This window comes from Prionailurus viverrinus, chromosome F2 (genome assembly GCF_022837055.1).
Source record: "Prionailurus viverrinus isolate Anna chromosome F2, UM_Priviv_1.0, whole genome shotgun sequence".
NCBI lineage: Eukaryota > Metazoa > Chordata > Mammalia > Carnivora > Felidae > Prionailurus > Prionailurus viverrinus.
The window spans coordinates 16,912,309-16,930,109 of NC_062578.1; the positions used below are offsets into that span (position 1 = coordinate 16,912,309).

The following is a 17,801-nucleotide window of genomic DNA, read 5'->3' on the forward strand; positions in this document are numbered from 1 at the left end:
ATAACCCAGCAATTCCCTCCTAGATGTAAACATTATAGAAATCGTGTAAAGGCACCTGGGTGGCTCAGTCAGTTGGGCATCTGAGTTTGATTTAGGTCATGATCTCATAGTTCGTGGGTTCGAGCCCCGCATTGGGCTCTGTCTGTGCCGACAGCTCAGAAGCTGGGGCCTGCTTTGGATTCTGTGTCTCCCTCTCTCTCTGTCCCTCCCCTGCTCGCTCTCTCTCTCCTCTTAAAGATAAATAAACATTAAATTTTTAATAAATTAAAAATAAAAAATAAAAGGAATCCTTGTTAAGTGTTCAGCAGAAGATATATACAGATTTATTTGTAATACATCATTCATAATAGACACAAACTGAAAGCAACCTAAATACCTATCCTTAGTAGAATGCGTAAATATATTGTAGAACAGTTACATAACTGCAATACCATACAGCATTTTTTTAAAACTACAATTGTATGCAACAATACAAATGACTGTCACTAGTGTAGAATGAAAGATAACATGCAAATGTAGTGTAGGATGAAAGAATACTCACTGCATGATCCCATTTTATAAAACATAGAGTTTTTAATACTTCATTTTTTGTTGAAGAATACAAACAGGTGTGGTCCTATAAAGAAAAGCCAAATGGGGCACCTGGGTGGCTTCAGTCGGTTAAGTGTCTACCTCTTTCGGCTCAGCTCATGATCTCATGGTTAGTGAGAAGGAGCCCCACACTGAGCTTTTCGCTGAGAGCATGGAGCCTCCTCGGGTTTCTTTCTCTCTCCCTCTCCCCATGTGTGTTCGCTTGCATGTGTGCATTCTCTTTCTCTCTCTCTCAAAATAAATTAAAAAAAAAACATTTTTGGGGGTGCCTGTGTGGTTCAGTCAGTTAAGTGTCTGACTTCAGCTCAGGTCATGATCTCACAGTACTGAGTTGGAGCCTGGTGTCAGGCTCTGTGCTGACAGCTTGGAGCCTGGAGCCTGTGTCAGACTCTGTGTCTCTCTCTCTGCCCCTACCCCACTTACACGCACACACGGCGCTGTCTCTCAAAAATAAATAAACATTAAAAATTTTTTTTTAAATTTTTTTAATGTTTATTTATTTTTTAGAGAGAGAAAGAAAGTGAGGGGCAGGGAGGGGTAGAGAGAGACACACACACAGAATCCGAAGCAGGCTCCAGGCTCTGAGCTGTCAGTACAGAGCCTGACATGGGGCTTGAACTCATGAGCCACAAGATCATGACCTGAGCCAAAGGCAGACACTTAACCGACTGAGCCACCCAGGCACCCCATAACATTAAAAAAATCTTTTAAACACATTTTTAAAAAGGCAAAACTACTACAATTATTTGAACTATGCACATAGGTTTATATACATTGTTCTGCATATATGGTATACTTTATAATAAAAAGAAAATTTTAATGTTTTTTAGAAGGGTCAGAATGCTCCCCAAGTAAGATTTCTATATGAAATGGGCAAAGGAAGGCAAGCAAGACCTATCTGCAAAGAGGCTTTTTAGCTTTTCCCAATGATTACCACTTTAATAAGAGCATACATCAATTCATTTGCTTTTTCTTAATATTATATTTGAGTTGGAGGGCTTTATTTATCTCACAATTAAATAAGCAAAAGCTGTAGTGAATACAATGTATTTACACCCATCCATGAAATGGAAGTAACCAAATGAGATTATATTGGTCAATCCAATAACTAATACTGAGTTTTTGGTTTAAACTAGCAGATGGGAATCATGAAGTTAGACAAAGCCATATCTGAGCCACAAAAGTTAATGCATAAAATTGTATCTGGTAGAAGTACCTAGAACCTTCTACATAGAAGTGTAGTCGTGAGATCTCTAAGCACCTTGGAGAACAAATACAAAAAGTTGAATTGTCTACGCAACATCAAAGCCACAAAGTACAAAACAAAATAATCGTCACAGTAGCCAACTTTTCTATAGGATGTATAACTTCTTTTTTGATCATGACATTCAGCGGATTCATCTTTCATCTATTAATCCAGAGTCCATCACTTGCCCTACACAGATGAGTGACCTTGAATTAATCATGTAACTTCTCAGGTGTCTAGTTTTCTCATCTTCAGTACATAGGGTGTGGGCCAGCAATCTCTAAATTGCTTTCCAGTACTAACACTGAAACTTGGAATGAAATGTTTTTATTTTGTTTTTTTTTAGGGTTTTTTTTTTTTAATGTTTATTTTTTAGAGAGAGACAGAGCATGAGCAGGGGACTGGCAGAGATACAGGGAGACACAGAGCCAGAAGCAGGCTCCAGGCTCTGAGCTGTCAGCACACAGCCCGACACAGGGCTTGAACCCAGGAACTAAGAGATCATGATGTGAGCTGAAGTGGGATGTGTAACTGACTGAGCCACCCAGGGGCCCCTCGAGTGAAATGTTTTTAAAGGAGAATCCTTCACCTTAATGCTCAACCTGCGTTGACCTGCATTTAAATGATAAATGACCTGACAACCAAAGAAAATAATATAATCAAAAGGCAATCGGGGGCACCTGGGTGTCAGTGGGTTAAGCTTGTGACTCTTGATTTCAGATCAGGTCTTGATCTCAGGGTTGTCAGTTCAAGCCCTGCACTAGGCTCTGCACTAGGCATGAAGCCTACTTTAAAAAAAAAAAAAACAAAAAAAACCAAAAAAAAAAAAAAAAAACAAAAAACAACAATCAGAATTGCAAAGGAATTATCATAATTTTAATCTCCCTTATGTAAATCGACCTAAAATGCAGGTTGTTATCAATAAATCCCTCAGCATGTAAAACAAGAACTCAGACCTTAGGGAACAAAAAGCAGGACATGATTAAATTGAAAGAAAACCACACATTTGATAGTACAGTCACTCCACAAAGTTTCTGAAGGGCCCTTATCCAAGCTGTTTCTCACTGCCCCTTGTGACCTTCATAAAGTAATTCATTAGGCTTTGAGAAGTGCAGGTTGACATTTGTAATATGTGTTTCAGGTTATAATATGTGCTAAATGTGAAAAAATAAAAGCAATGATCTTTAATTCAAATAGATCCATAAGCATATCCAATTGCCTGTTTTACCTGCTATAACAGCTACAAGATTACGAGATTTTTCACCTTGTACATAAAGCATTAGTAGGTGAGGGGCGCCTGGGTGGCTCAGGTCATGATTTCACAGTTTGTGAGACTGAGCCCTGCGTAGGGCTCTGTGCTGGGGGCTCTGTGCTGGCAGCTCAGAGTCTGGAGGCTGCTTCGGGTTTAGTGTCTCCCTGTCTCTCTGCCCCTCCCCGCCCCCTGTGTCTCTCAAAAATGAATAAACATTAAACAAAAAAAAAGCATTAGTAGGTGATTAGGTCAGGAGCCTCGAACAGCCAAAATGGTTAACTCAATCACTTCCCTATTAGCACAGGTCTATGGGTCCTGGCCTTCAATTTTGGGTCTGGGTGAAGAGCCATGCTTTTGAACTGCAATCTCTGTCTTCTGCTGCCAGTGCATCCAGCAAGTAAGAAAACTGATTTTTTTTAAGGGCTTTTGTGGAGACTGATGTTAAATCTGCTCTGCAGTTTTAATAAACAGTTAAAATTGAAGAGCAAATGATCTTATGAACATTTGGGACTTGTTGAAATCCTCTTTCTCCAAATTTGAAATTCTTCAGCACACTAAGCCCTACTCTGTCCCAGAAGTCAACTACCCTAGAAGAGTCCTGATGGGATTCTTTATTTCATTAAGAGGAAAAAAGATATTCCTAATCTTCCATTGCAAGAATGATGCTCGCTAACATCTGCTGAGTGCTCACAGTGCTAGGCACTGTTAAATGGTTTACATGCATTATTTCTTTTAAAACTTGTAACAAGCCCAAGTAGCTAATACTGTCATGATCCTCACTTTGTGGATAAGGACATGAAGAACTGAGAGATAAGTAATTTTCCCAAGATCACATAGGAAGTACTGGGTCTAGGAATGGAACCCTGGAATCCAGACACAGTGCTGCAATGCATTTCTTTTCAAAAACATCTCTATAGATTGTTGTCACATTCTTCCTTCCAGTATTGTATCATAGTAAACACCATTTAGGTTACCTTCACAGCCCCAGTAACCCTCTTCTTCTGAGAACTGCCTACACACACACACACACACACACACACACACACACACACAGGCAGAATCTTGCCAACACGCACCTACTATGTTACTTCACCTTTTTTATCAGAGCTGATTGAATCATGAGTGGACACCTGACCTAGGTTGGGCCAGTCAGAATCTCTCTCTCAAGAATTTAAACTGAAAGCGCTAGTGTGGAAGCATTAGGAGCTGTCAAGTTAATGGCCAAATTCTCTAGTGATCAAGTTGGTGAGATTCCCAGAGCTGCCTGGCTTAGCCCCATTCTGTGTCCTTATTCAGTTTTCCTAGAATTCCATGAAGTTTCTTCTCATGAATCTAGGTTGCACAAGAGTGGTAACTAAGACATAGTCATTTTCAAGCATCTACTATGTGACAGGCACATAAATAGAAACTTAGTGGGTGGAAATAATGAAGCAACAGAAAGAGAAATAAACTGATCCCATTTACAATTGCACCAAGAGCCATAAAATACCTAGGAATAAACCTAACCAAAGATATAAAAGATCTGTATGCTGAAAACTATAGAAAGCTTATGAAGGAAATCGAAGAAGGAATATGAAGGAATTGAAGAAGAACACAAAAAAATAGAAAAATATTCCATGCTCATGGATTGGAAGACTAAATATTGTTAAAATGTCAGTACTACCCAAAGCAATCTAAAACATTCAATGCAATCCCAATCAAAATTTCACCAGCATTCTTCTCAAAGCTAGAACAAATTATCTTAAAGGTTGTATGGAACCACAAAAGACCCCAAATAACCAAAGTAATACTGAAGAAGAAAACCAAAGCAGGAGGCATCACAATCCCAGACTTAGCCTCTACTACAAAGCTGTAATAATCAAGATAGTATAGTATTGGCACAAAAATAGACACATAGATCAATGGAATAGAATAGGGAACCCGGGATTGGACCCACAAATGTATGGCCAACTACTCTTTGACAAAGCAGGACAAATGGAAAAAAGACAGTCTCTTTGGCAAATGGTGGAGAACTAGACAGCAACATGCAGAAGAATAAAATTGGACCACTTTCATACACAAAAATAAACTCAAAATGGATGAAAGACCTAAATGTGAGACAGGAAACCATCAAATCCCTAGGAGAGAAAACAACAACAACCTCTTTGACCTCAGCCGCAGCAACTTCTTACTCGACATTTGTCTGAAGGCAAGGGAAATAAAAGCAAAAATGAACTATTGGAACCTCATCAAGATAAAAAGCATTTGCACGGCAAAGGAAACAATCAACAAAACTAAAAGTCAACCGACAGAACAGGAAAAGATATTTGCAAATGACATATCGGATAAAGGGTTAGTATCCAAAATCTATAAAGAACTCACCAAATTCCACACCCAAAAAACAAATAATCCAGTGAAGAAATGGGCAGAAGACATGAATAGACACTCTTCTAAAGAAGACTTCCAGATGGCCAACAGACACATGAAATAATGCTCAACATTATTCATCATCAGGGAAATACAAACCAAAGCCACATTGAGATACCACATCACACCAGTCAGAGTGGCTAAAATGAACAAATCAGGAAACTATAGATGCTGGAGAGGATGTGGAGAAATGGGAACCCTCTTGCACTGTTGGTGGGAAGGCAAACTGGTGCAGCCGCTCTGGAAAACAGTGTGGAAGTTCCTCAAAAAATTAAAAATAGAACTACCCTACGACCCAGCAATAGCACTGCTAGGAATTTATCCAAGGGATACAGGAGTGCTGACACATAGAGGCACATGTACCCCAATGTTTATAGCAGTGCTTTTATGGAAAGAGCCTAAATGTCCATCAACTGATGAATGGATAAAGGACATGTGGTTTATATATACAATGGAATACTACTTGGCAATGAGAAAGAATAAAATCATTCCATTTGCAGCAGTGGATGGAACTGGAGGGTATTATGCTAAGTGAAATAAGTCAGTCAGAGAAAGACAGATACCATATGTTTTCACTCATATGTGGATCCTGAGAAACTTAACAGAAGACCATGGGGGAAGGGAAGGGGGAAAAAATAGTTACAGAGAGGGAGGGAGCAAACCATAAGAGACTCTTAAATACAGAGAACAAACTGAGGATTAATGGGGGGTGGAGGAGAGGGGAAAGTGCGTGATGGGCATTGAGGAGGGCACTTGTTGGGATGAGCACCGGGTGCTGTATATAAGCCAATCTGACAATGAATTATATTAAAAAAAAGAAAAAAGAAACTTAGTGAGTGAGCGAGACATTAAAACTAAGCACACAAATAAATATACAGTTACCAGTTGTAAAAGGTGCCACAGCAAAAAAGTGTGGGTGCTCTTAAAGAGGGAATTACTTTTGTCATAAATGAGATAATATATGTAAAGCACTTAGCATAGGGCCTGGTTCCTAACGGGCTCTCAGTGTATGTATATTCTTTGGCCAAATTCTCTCTAAATAATAAATAATAGTTCTGGCACAACATCTTCCTGGTTGAGGCCCATATCCTGCCAAACTGTTCTAATTGAGTACTAATTTACTCCCTGTCTCTGGTTTTGGCTGCCAAATTATTATTCCCAAAATATCCTTTTATTATGCTGCCTATTTGTAACCCATGCCAAAGAATTTGGACTCTTTCCTGTAAGCCAGCTGTGAGGTCTCAGATGGGAGAAATGCAGGTAAGCAGTTTTCTTGGTTACCTGCCTCCCTCCCTTACTCCAAGGGAAAATAAAGGTGCTGCTACCATGGGGGTGAGAGGGCACATGAAGAATGAATGATAGGTAGGCCACTAAAGCACTCATAATTTCTATCAAATTAAATAAGCGGTCCAGTAATCCAATCTGCCCAGATAAATTTTGGCCAATGAGGGACAGAGGAGGAAAGGAGACAGTAGCTCTGAGGTAAACCCTTCATTCTTCAGCACTGGAAAGAGTGCTTTGATCACTCGGAGGAAACGTCTCTGGAGATGGTGAGTTCAATAAAAAAGTTCAACCATCTGTTCCATCTTCCTTGCCAGAGCTCCAGTGGATATCTGGGTGTTGGAGACATTGTCTTTGTGGAGCAGGGGGAGATTAAGTCCCCCAGGTGCTACTCTGCCATCTATTCTCTCCTCCTATTCCTCTTCCTTCTTCCCTTTCATCTCTTATTCCAATGCATGTTGTGACATTTAATGTGGCTACACAAGATAACAATACAATGCACAGTATTATGCACAAGGACCTAGCTGATTTACAATGGGAATTATAGCTGTAGGAAATAGGGTTTATTCTGGAAAGAATAATGAAAGCATAAAAAGTTTATTTTATGAATCATACTACCCTATGTGGAAAGCAAAGTAAACCTTATGGAAAACTCATTATATTCATAAAACCAAATCCAATCTGCCCCTGAAGGAGAGTGAGTTTGATGGAATACATTGCTTTTTCCAGGGAAACACTACGACCCATTAAACGGCAACTTTGAAATGACCTAGGACTTAGGAAAATTGCTTACAAACCAGCAATTAAATGTAAACTTCCTTGCCTGCCAGCTTTTTTCTCCCTCCAATTTTAAAATATAAGTTAAAAGAGACCCTTAGAGAAAGTTCAGCAGAAAAGGCAGAAGTAAAACAACATTTTCTACCTCCACAGTGCCAGCTGACCCAATCAATTTAATTTGTGCTGGGCACCTCTCAACCTGAGTCCAGGAACTTCTACTTTCCTGCTTATCATCACATGAATTCTGGCCAGGACAAAGGGTACTTGTCCATGGAATTATTGGGTTTGGATGCCAGCTGTTGGGCCTGCCTGCCTCTCTCCTATCATTGATCCTTGCATTTCTCAGGAGGCCAAACGGAAAGGAGCTAATAAAATTCTCAGAGATGTTTTCTGGTTGATGATAATTTCAAAAGCCATTGTGCAAATTTTTCCCCCATCCTTGAAGTCCTGGGGGCATGAAAGAATAAAGTGGAAACTAACTTTTAGAAAGGATGAATGGTATTCAGAGCAGACTTCAGAATAAACTATATTTTTGAATCTGAGAGCAGGAACCATTTATTCAACATTTATTGGGCCAGGAACCTGACTTGGAGCTAAGTATTCAAAGGTCGATACCACAGGACTGCCCGGGTGGCTCAGTTGGTTAAGTGTCCAACTTCAGCTCAGGTCATGATCTCATGGTTCATGAGTTTGAGCCTCACGTTGGACTCTATGCTGACAGCTCAGAGCCTGGAGCCTGCTTCGGATTCTGTGTCTCCCTCTCTCTGCCCCTCCCCTGCTTGCGTGCTTGCGCTCTCTCTCTCTCTCTCTCTCTCTCTCTCTCTCTCTCTTTCAAAAATAAATAAACATTTAAAAAATTACAAAGGTCAGTACTACATAGTATTTGTGCTTAGGGAACTCCTACTCCAGTAGAAAGACAACCATTTTAAGTATTTTCAGGAACAATGCAGGTTTATATAAGACTGAAAAATATATTTGCTATTTTGATGCCTAGTAGCCACCACCCTTCTGATATTAGCATCCAATTTTGCCTCCTTCACTGGAGCCAGTCTGGATGTAATAATTCAGTCATGGTATTATGTCCAAAACCAAACTAAGTCAACTGGACACCAATCTCACTGAAAATTATGTACAAGGTGCTATGGAACAACAAAAAAGGATTCATAACTCAGCCAGGAAAGATCAGGAAAGGCTTTCTGAAGTAAGTGATGCTAGATTGGAGTCATGATGGCCAATCAAGAGTTAGGGAAACAGGGTCAAAAATAATGCACAAAAGAAAAGATACATGGGGAGAAACAAGAACAGCACAATGGAGACAAACATGTATCATTTATTCCAATAAAATGTTTGAAAATAATACTAATGTTCAGGCCTCACCCTACACCTACTAAATAAAAATCTTTGTAACTGAGACCAGGCACTCGTCTTTTCTAAAAGGCTCCCAGATTAATTGCAGCTAGAGAACCAGCACACCAAACCATAAAAGACAAATACTTGTACCTACACGGTGGACCTTGTATTCGGGTCCCAGACTTCACTTTCCACTTATTTTTCCACCTCTTGGCCCTCTTACATTTTTTTAAACCAACAATACTAAATTTCTTATAGATATTCAAACATGTCATGCCTCCCTGACTATTTACACAGGCTCCTCCTTCCTCCAGCCTCCAGGAGGCTGCCCTTCTCCTGGTTGGATATCTGGCAAGTTGTCATTCTTTATGGCCAGCTCAAAGCCTAACTTCCCTGGAAAGCCTTTCCTGACTCCACCGCAGATGGAGGAGCTTCTTCCTCTGTCTTTCCCCAACACCTATCCTTACCTCCACTGAAGTGACCATCTTACGGTCTTATAACACTTTTCACATCTCCCTCCACATTAGACTCAGAGCAAGGATCTTGTCTTATTTTTGTATCTCTAGCCTAGTACATATGATTGCTACCCAACAAATATATGTGAAAATACAGCAGAGAGGAAGGAATCCACCTACCTCCTTCTTCTGATGGCTACTGGTATACTAGACACCATTTCTTCCACTCAAGTAAAAAGGCTTAAGGTCTTTAGAACTCCTTTTCAGAGCAGTCATGCAAGAAGAACCTTTGTTTAAATATGGAAATAACCAGCTACTCCTATTTCATTTTGATATCTTTGTAGAAATTCAAAGTTGAGGAGGTAGAACAGACTGTCTTGGGCCAGGTAATCTTTTCAATGTTTTATATAGCCACCCGTTGGTCTTTGCCAATGTTGGAAAATACACAAGAATGAAGAAATCAACAGTCTGTCTCTTCACCTAGATCATAGGCCCCTTGAGGACAAAAGCCGTTGTTTATTCACTTTGAATTTGAATTCACAGGTCATAACAGAGTGTCTGGTTTAGAAGAGAAACTCAATAAATGTGTAGAAATAAATCTGTCAATAGCCCCTGAGGTTGGGGTCCCAGCTGGATCACTCTGGAACAACAGATGAAGTCTGCGTCTGTGCATAAATCATCCCCTTGCATCATTTCTCCAGTCAAGACTTTAAGGATCCTGGGTTCTTATCCCAGCTCTGCCACTTACTGGCCACGTGACCATGGTTTCTTCACCTTGCTGACCCTCAGTTTCCTCAGCTAGGTAGTTCTCACTCAAAGTCTTTTATGCAATTGCAATCAGATAGTGACTGGGCTGGAAACACCTTGAAGGCATCCTCATTCACAAATCTGGCAATTAATGCTGGCATTTTAGTGGGATATAATCTGGGCTATCAGCTGGAATACCCTACATGGGGCCTTTGCATGTGACCTGGGCTTCCTCACAATGAAGTGGTCGGGTTTCAAGAACAAGTGACCCAAGAGAGCAAAGTAAGTACATGGCATTTTTATGATCTAGTTTTGGATGTCACATAGTATCATTTCTGCTGTACTCTATTGGTCAAGGCAAATCACAAAGGTCCACCCAATTTCAGGGAGAAGGGATACTACCACCCTGTGAGAACAGCATGTGGGATGGAAAATACTGGGTAGTTATCTTTGAAAATTGCCACCTACCTAGGATGACTATGCATATAAAATGAAACAGTGATAGAAAGTACTTACTTAGCCCAGTGCCTGGCACATGGTAAGTGCTCAATAAACAACGGCTATAGGTGTTTTTGTATTAGTATTGAAGTGGTCCTTTCACTTTCCACCTGTGCCACAGGAACCACATAGAGTATCACCTGCAGGTGAGCTGTGTAATCATCACATGGCCACAGAAGGTCACATCACCAATAAGTGACAGAGCCAGGTTTTGTGCCCATCTATGTGGCTCCAGAGTCTGCCCTCTTAATCTTTACATCATCAAATCCCTCTTTTGGAATGGTTGTCTCAAAGATGAATCTAAGAACCTGAGGAAGGAAGAGAGCAGCCCTCAGTGAAATGAATAGCCCATTAGGTTGGGAACACCCAGTACTAACTCCACACCTATGGACATTAGAGGGGTAAAGAACCTCAGGCAATTCAGATGGACCATTATCCAGGGCTCAGTTCCTAGAGAAGAGGATCCTCTTGATCCCAGCATTGACTATGAACAGCATTTTGTTTTCCATCAAAACCATCCTGGGTCAGGAGAACCTGTTCCTGTCACTCTTTCTGTACAAATGAAGCTACAGAAAGGCAATTCAGGCAACCAGCACACCAAGGAGGCAGGGGGAATCTGACCTAAGTGCACAAGGCTGAGGAGAGGTAGAGATGAGCTCTCCCCCCTGGGTGGGGGGGAGTGGTGGGGTTTAAGAGCATGGGCCCTGGAAGCAGCCACTGGGCTCCACTCCTTACCAGTTAGGTGACCTCCCTGAACAAGGGAGCAAGGGACAAGTTTCCTTGTTTATAAAATAGGGGAGTAACAATAAGAGAACCCTTGATAAAAGATTGGTGTGGGGGTTAAAGAAGCCAGGGCTTAAAGGGACACCTGGGTGGCTACATCGGTTAAGCATGTGACTCTTGATCTCAGCTCAGGTCTTGATCTCAGGGTCATGAGTTCAAGCCCCATGTTCACCTCCATGCCAGGTGTGAAACCTACTTAAAAAAAGGAAAAAAAAAAAAAAAGAGGGAGAGAGAGAGAGAAGATGCCAGGACTTGGAAAACAATGGCTGGGTGCCTGGCACCTAAAAAGTGTTCAAACAGCGTTAGTGATGGTGAGGATTCTAAGATTATAGAGTTCCCAGTGTTCCATCCACTATGCGGATGTGAAAGACTGGAGACCCCTCCCCACCCACAGGAACCTGATAAGACCTGCTGCCCCACAACTTGCATTTCTCCTTCATAACCTACACTGCATTGTCATTTATTTTTCAGTTCCTGTCTTTCCTCCATAGTCTGTGGTGCCCAACAGAGCACAGAATTCTTTTCTCACCTTTAAATCCCCAGCACAGTGCTTGGTACCTAATAGGTACTCAATAAGTATTTATTGAGCTAATCAAGAAATAAATAGAATAAAAATTTAAATCCCTACTCAAAAAAAAAAAAAAAAACAAAATAAAATAAAAACAATTTTTTAAAAAAATCTCAGCCCTCTTGTCCAAATGGACAATATATTTTAAGATTTCAGTATGCTCTCCCTCCTCCTTATAGCTGTCATTATCTTCTCTACCTCTTAGGATTTCTTCTTTCCTTCAACAAATATTTATTGAGAACTTATTTTGTCTGGGTTCTGAGAAACAGCAATAAATTTTTAAAAAATAAAAATAAAAACTCTGCTTTCACTGAGCTATTTCTAGTATGGGAAACAGACACTAAAAGCAAAATAATAGATAAATACAATTTCAGACAGCAAGTGCTATGAAGGAAATAGGGTGTTATGATACAAAATTTCTGGGTTGAGCAAACCTACAGAACCAGCAAGAAGAATCTATCTGGAGCTATACTGGCATTAATGGCAAGGACTTTCCTTCCTCCTTGGGCCTAAGACAACCTTCTCTGAAGGAGACAGGATTCTGACACAAGTGGTCAACCCAGGAAGTGCTTTTTGTCTTTACCAGGAATCCTTGCAGCCTGGGGAAGCTTCTTCAACCCACTCAGGCAGCACCAGAAGGGATCTGTTAAAACTACAAGGACACCAATCAGACCAAAAATAGTACAACAAAGGCTCTGAAAATTAGATTTTCATTGAAATCACAGCCTACAAAAGTAGGCCAGGACTTTCATGCTAAACCTAAAAAGGGTGACTACCCACTAAAATAAAATACTAAATAAGATTCAAAGTCTCCTAATGTAATAACCAAGATATCCAGGATACAAACCATCATACCAAGAAATAAGAAAATCACAACTTGAGAAAAGACAATCAACTGACACCAATACCTAGATGAATCAGATGTTGGAAATATCCGACAAGGATTTTAAAGCAACCATCCTTAAATATGCCTCAATAAGCAATTAAAAATGCTCTTTAAACAAATAAAAAAAATTTAAATCTCAGCAAAAAACTAGAAGTTAAAGGAAAGAACCAAATGGCAATTATAGAACTAATAAATACAATAACCAAACGTTTAAAATCTGACTGGATAGATTCGGTAGCAAAGTGGAGATAACAGGACAGAATCAGTGAACTTGAGACTAGATTAATAGAAATTACCCCATATGAACAGAAAATAGACTAAAAATAAAGCGAAACAAAAACAAACAAAAAATAGTCTCAAGAACTTGTGGGTCAACAACAAAAGATCCAATATATGGAGTCCTAGGAGACAATAAAGAGAATAGCTAAAAGAGTATTCCAAGGGGCACCTGGGTGGCTCAGTCGGTTAAGTGTCCGACTTCAGATCAGGTCATGATCTCACAGTTTGTGGGTTCAAGCCCCACGTCAGGCTCTGTGCTGACAGCTCAGAGCCTGGAGTGTGCTTCTGTTTTTGTGTCTCCCTCTCTCTCTTTGCTCCTCCCCAACTCATGCTCTCTCTCTCAAAAATAATAAACATTAAAAAAAAATTTTTTAAAAGGGTATTCCAAGAAATAATGGCTAAAAAATCCCAAATTTGGTAATTAAAGTAAATAAATAAAGCCACATAGTCAAAAATATGAGTGAATCCTAAATAAAATAAATGCAAACTGAAGCCAAATTTCTGAAAACTGAAAGCCAAAGAAAAACCAAAAGCAGAGGGAAATTATATTACCTATAGAGGACACCAACTTAAATGGCAGAATATCTCTCAGATTTCTCATCTAAAACCATGGAGGCAAGAAGGAAGGAGAACATATTTCAAGAGCTGAGAAAGAAAAAGAACTGTCAACCATGAATTTTATATCTGGAAAAACTATCCTTCAGGAAGAAAAAGGGAAATAAAGACATTCTCAGATGAAAGAAAACAACAACAACAAAAAATTGTTGCTGGAAGACCTACCCTTAAAGAACAGCTAAAGCAGGTTCTTCAAACAGAAAGGAAATGACAGAAGAAGGAAACTTGTGGCATCAGGAAGGAAGAAGAAACAACATAAAGAGCAGAAATATGGGCAAACAGAATAGATTACCCTTCTTACAAGTTTTCTAAGTTATATTTGGTAATTAAGACAAAACTGATAACACTATCTGATACTCAAGACGATGATATTTAAAAGGGGAAAAGGGAAAGGGACCTAAACAGAAGTGAGGGTTCGACACTTCACTGGGAAGTGGTAAATGCTGATACCATTAGATGGTGGTAAGTCACGTTTGCATACTGACACACTCAGTGCAACTACTATGAAAATTATATAAAATGATACACAAAAAAAATATAAACTGACATGGTTATAATTTTAACAAATCACTGAGCCTGGTTCTAAAAAACACCATGTTTTATACCTAATAACTGATTGTTAACTTATGAAAAACACACTAATGGCAAAATGTGTGTATGTTTGATTCAAACCAGACATTGTATTATAGTCTATTAAAAATATACAAATTACTAAATGGCCCACTTGATATTTTCCCCCGAGATGTGTTTAAGAGGATTTTCTTTATTTCATACATAACTTTATGATACCAATTTTTTTAGTAACATGGGTGAAATTAACATACACACAACAGACAAGAAAATATTTTCAGGAAAGTACATAAAATAAAATTCAAAAAAAAATCTTTGTCCCTTGATTGGAATAAAATTAACCACTGAGGTTAAGAAAATAAATTTATGCCTCAGGGAGCATTACTTTAGAGAGAAGGGTCAGGAAAAGTCTTTCCTTGAAAGCAATGTTTGAGAAGATCCTAAGATAAATGCATTCCAGGTAGGTGAGTAGCCCATGCAAAGATTCTGAGGCAAAAAGGAGCTTGGTTTGGTTTAAGTCTTCTACCAAGTCTAGATTATTTATGTGTGTACCTTTGTTCATCGTTTTTGTTCCTTAAAACACACATATTCTTTTTGTCATAAGAGTTTTACTAACACTGGCTATAATGAGGCATACCCAATCAATAACAAAATCAACAAAAATGAGAAAGTTACTAAGATACCAGTAAACTCACAGAGATCTCAAAGTAAAAGGGGCCTAGATTTGTCTTGTACCTCTTTTCTGCATCTCTTTGCAAATGACTCCATGCAGGTTCCCATCTTTCTACCTTATCCCTCCCCAAGACACATGCAAACACACACACACACACTCAATTCAACCTCCTGACTCACTTCTAAATCTTGGTGCTTTTAATATGGAAAATAAGTGTTAATTTGCCAACTTTTTAAGTAACCTTAGATTACCTGTTCTCAACCAGGAGAAATTTTGCTCCCCAATGGAACACTTGGCAATGCCTAGGCACACTTATATTGTCGTGAGTGGGAGGTAGCCACTACTAGCATCTACCAGGTACAGGCTAAGGATGCTGCTACATATCCTATAATGGATAAGATAGCCCCCCACAGCAAAGAACTATCTAGTCTGACATCACCTGCCTTAGATTAATGACTATAATGTCCATCCTAAGGAAATTCTAAGGACTCTGTCTCCCACCCCACTGTCTTAATCCTGATTTCCACTTGAACAGTCTCCTTGATCTTTTCCTAGAACATCAAAAACACTATGGGTAGTAATTCCCAAAGGATGTTCCATGTGTTATATGACAAAATTGTTCTGTGGTGAAACACCTTTCATAAATGTTTGGCCCAACAGATATATAGGTTCCTTTTATACAGAACTTACCTAAGTAACAATTTAAATCCAGTATTAGTTTCCTAGGGCTACCATTACAAAGTACCAAACAGAAATGTACTGTCTCACAGTTCTGGAAACTACATTTTTCAAGGTCAGGTTTTGCCAAGGTTGATTCTTTCTGAGGGCTGAGAGGGAAGGATCTGATCTGGGCTCCTCTACTTGGCTTACATACAGCTATTTTCTCCCTGTATCTCCTTACATTGTATTCCCTCTATGTATGTCTATCTCTGTGCCCAAATTTCCCCTTTTTTTCCTAAATAACACCAGTCATTGGATGAGGGTCCACTCTAATAACCTAATTTTTAATTAATTTATTAATTCATTTATTATTTACTTTAAACTTATTTTATTTTTTAAAAAATTTTTTAATGTTTATTTTTGAGGGAGAGAGAGAGACAGAGACAGAGACAGAGTGTGAGTGGGGGAGGGGCAGAGAGAGAGGGAGACACAGAATCCGAAGTAGGTTCCAGGCTCTGAGCTGTCAGCACAGAGACTGATGTGGGGCTCAAACTCATGGACCGTGAGATCATGACCTGAGCTGAAGTCGGATACTTAACTAACCAAGCCACCCAGATGCCCTTAATAACCTCATTTTAATTTCATTACCTCTGTAAAGATCCTATCTCCAAATAAGATCACATTCTGAAGTAATGGGGGTTAGGACTCCAATATATCTTTTTGAGGTGCATACAATTCAACCTAAAACACAAGGCTAGTTCAAACTCTGTTCTGGCCAATGGTTTTAGTTTTCTGGCCTAAAATCTTCTCACCAAAGCTATCAGTGAACAGTAAGAGGGACATATTTAATTTAAGGCCTTCTTATGCATGAGTTACTTCATACAGAAACTGTCAAAAGCTAGACAGTAGGAGGGAGAACAGAAGAGAGGCCACATGTTGAATAACTGGGAGCTAATTATGAACATTTGTGCTTTCCAAGGTAAATGAACTGAGCTATCACAAATATGTCAGCATTTGCCTTCAGACTTAGTGTGACAAGAGTTTAGGCAAAGGGCAGTTGTTCTTCCCACTGTCAGAAATAATCCTGAAGTCTGTCAAGCCCCAGACACAAAGTTCACATCTGTGGAGAGCCCACCTGTGGTGGCCCCTTCAAACCTATTCTATCCCCTACACCTGCTGCCATTAAATGGCATTGCAAATTGTTGCAATTATGTGAATCCTGACCTGAGAGTCATCAGTACTCATCCACCCGCTTCACAGACATTGTACTCCCCTAGAGAACTGGCTGCATTCCATTACAAAGTTTGGGTCTTGGAACCTATTCAATGGCAGGTGTGGATAGCCAATAAATGAGCCACTGATGTTGGCCTGCTTTGGTGTTCGAGCAGGAGCTCAATGACCCAGGGAGAAGTCATTCCATATCAACTGTCACATGATAATCACATGATGCCAAATGTCTGTGTACTTTTACTACTATTTTTTACTTCACTTAAAAATTTATAATGTCCTTACTCTGTGCCAGGGACACAACAACCCTATGAGGTAGATACAATTTCTATTCCCATTTTATAGATGAGTAAATCAGAAGGCACTGAAGGCATAACTCACCCAACGTCACAAAGCTAGTAAACAGAAGAACCCGCATTTGAACCAGGCAACCTGGCTTCAGAATCCATATTTTAACTATTAGGCTCTGCTGTCTCTACATTGATTTTGTGAGCCAAGGTGGGAGGTTTCCAAAGTTAGATGACAGAATTTGTTCAAACATGAATACTGAGACAGCCCCTGAGTATTATTTCACTCTAAGCTCTAAATATATGGACATTGCTCACAGCAACCTTGTAAAACAGATACTATTTCTATTCCCATTTTATAGTCTGATAAGCTGAGAGACAAAAAAAGGTTTAAAAATTTGCCTAAAATCACTTATAATGTATCTCAAAAATAATGCCAAGTGCTGGAGATATAACCTTGAATGACGTAACCATGGTTCCTGACTTAACTGAACTTATACCACAGATAGGGACACAAACAAGGAAATAGGCAATTGCAACACACTGTGATAAGAGCCAAGGTAAAGTTTGTGTGTGCTATGCAAGCACATAGAGGGAGTAATTAGCTTTCCCTTGGGATGCTGAAAAGATTTCCTGAGGACTGATATTTT

The 17,801-nt window shown here is 39.5% G+C and overlaps 1 protein-coding gene across 10 annotated transcripts in view; it reads right to left on the reverse strand.

The window, feature by feature from the left end:
- Window positions 1-17,801, reverse strand: part of CRH (corticotropin releasing hormone) — a 316,144-nt gene that overhangs the window by 130,146 nt on the left and 168,197 nt on the right. The window lies entirely within an intron of this gene.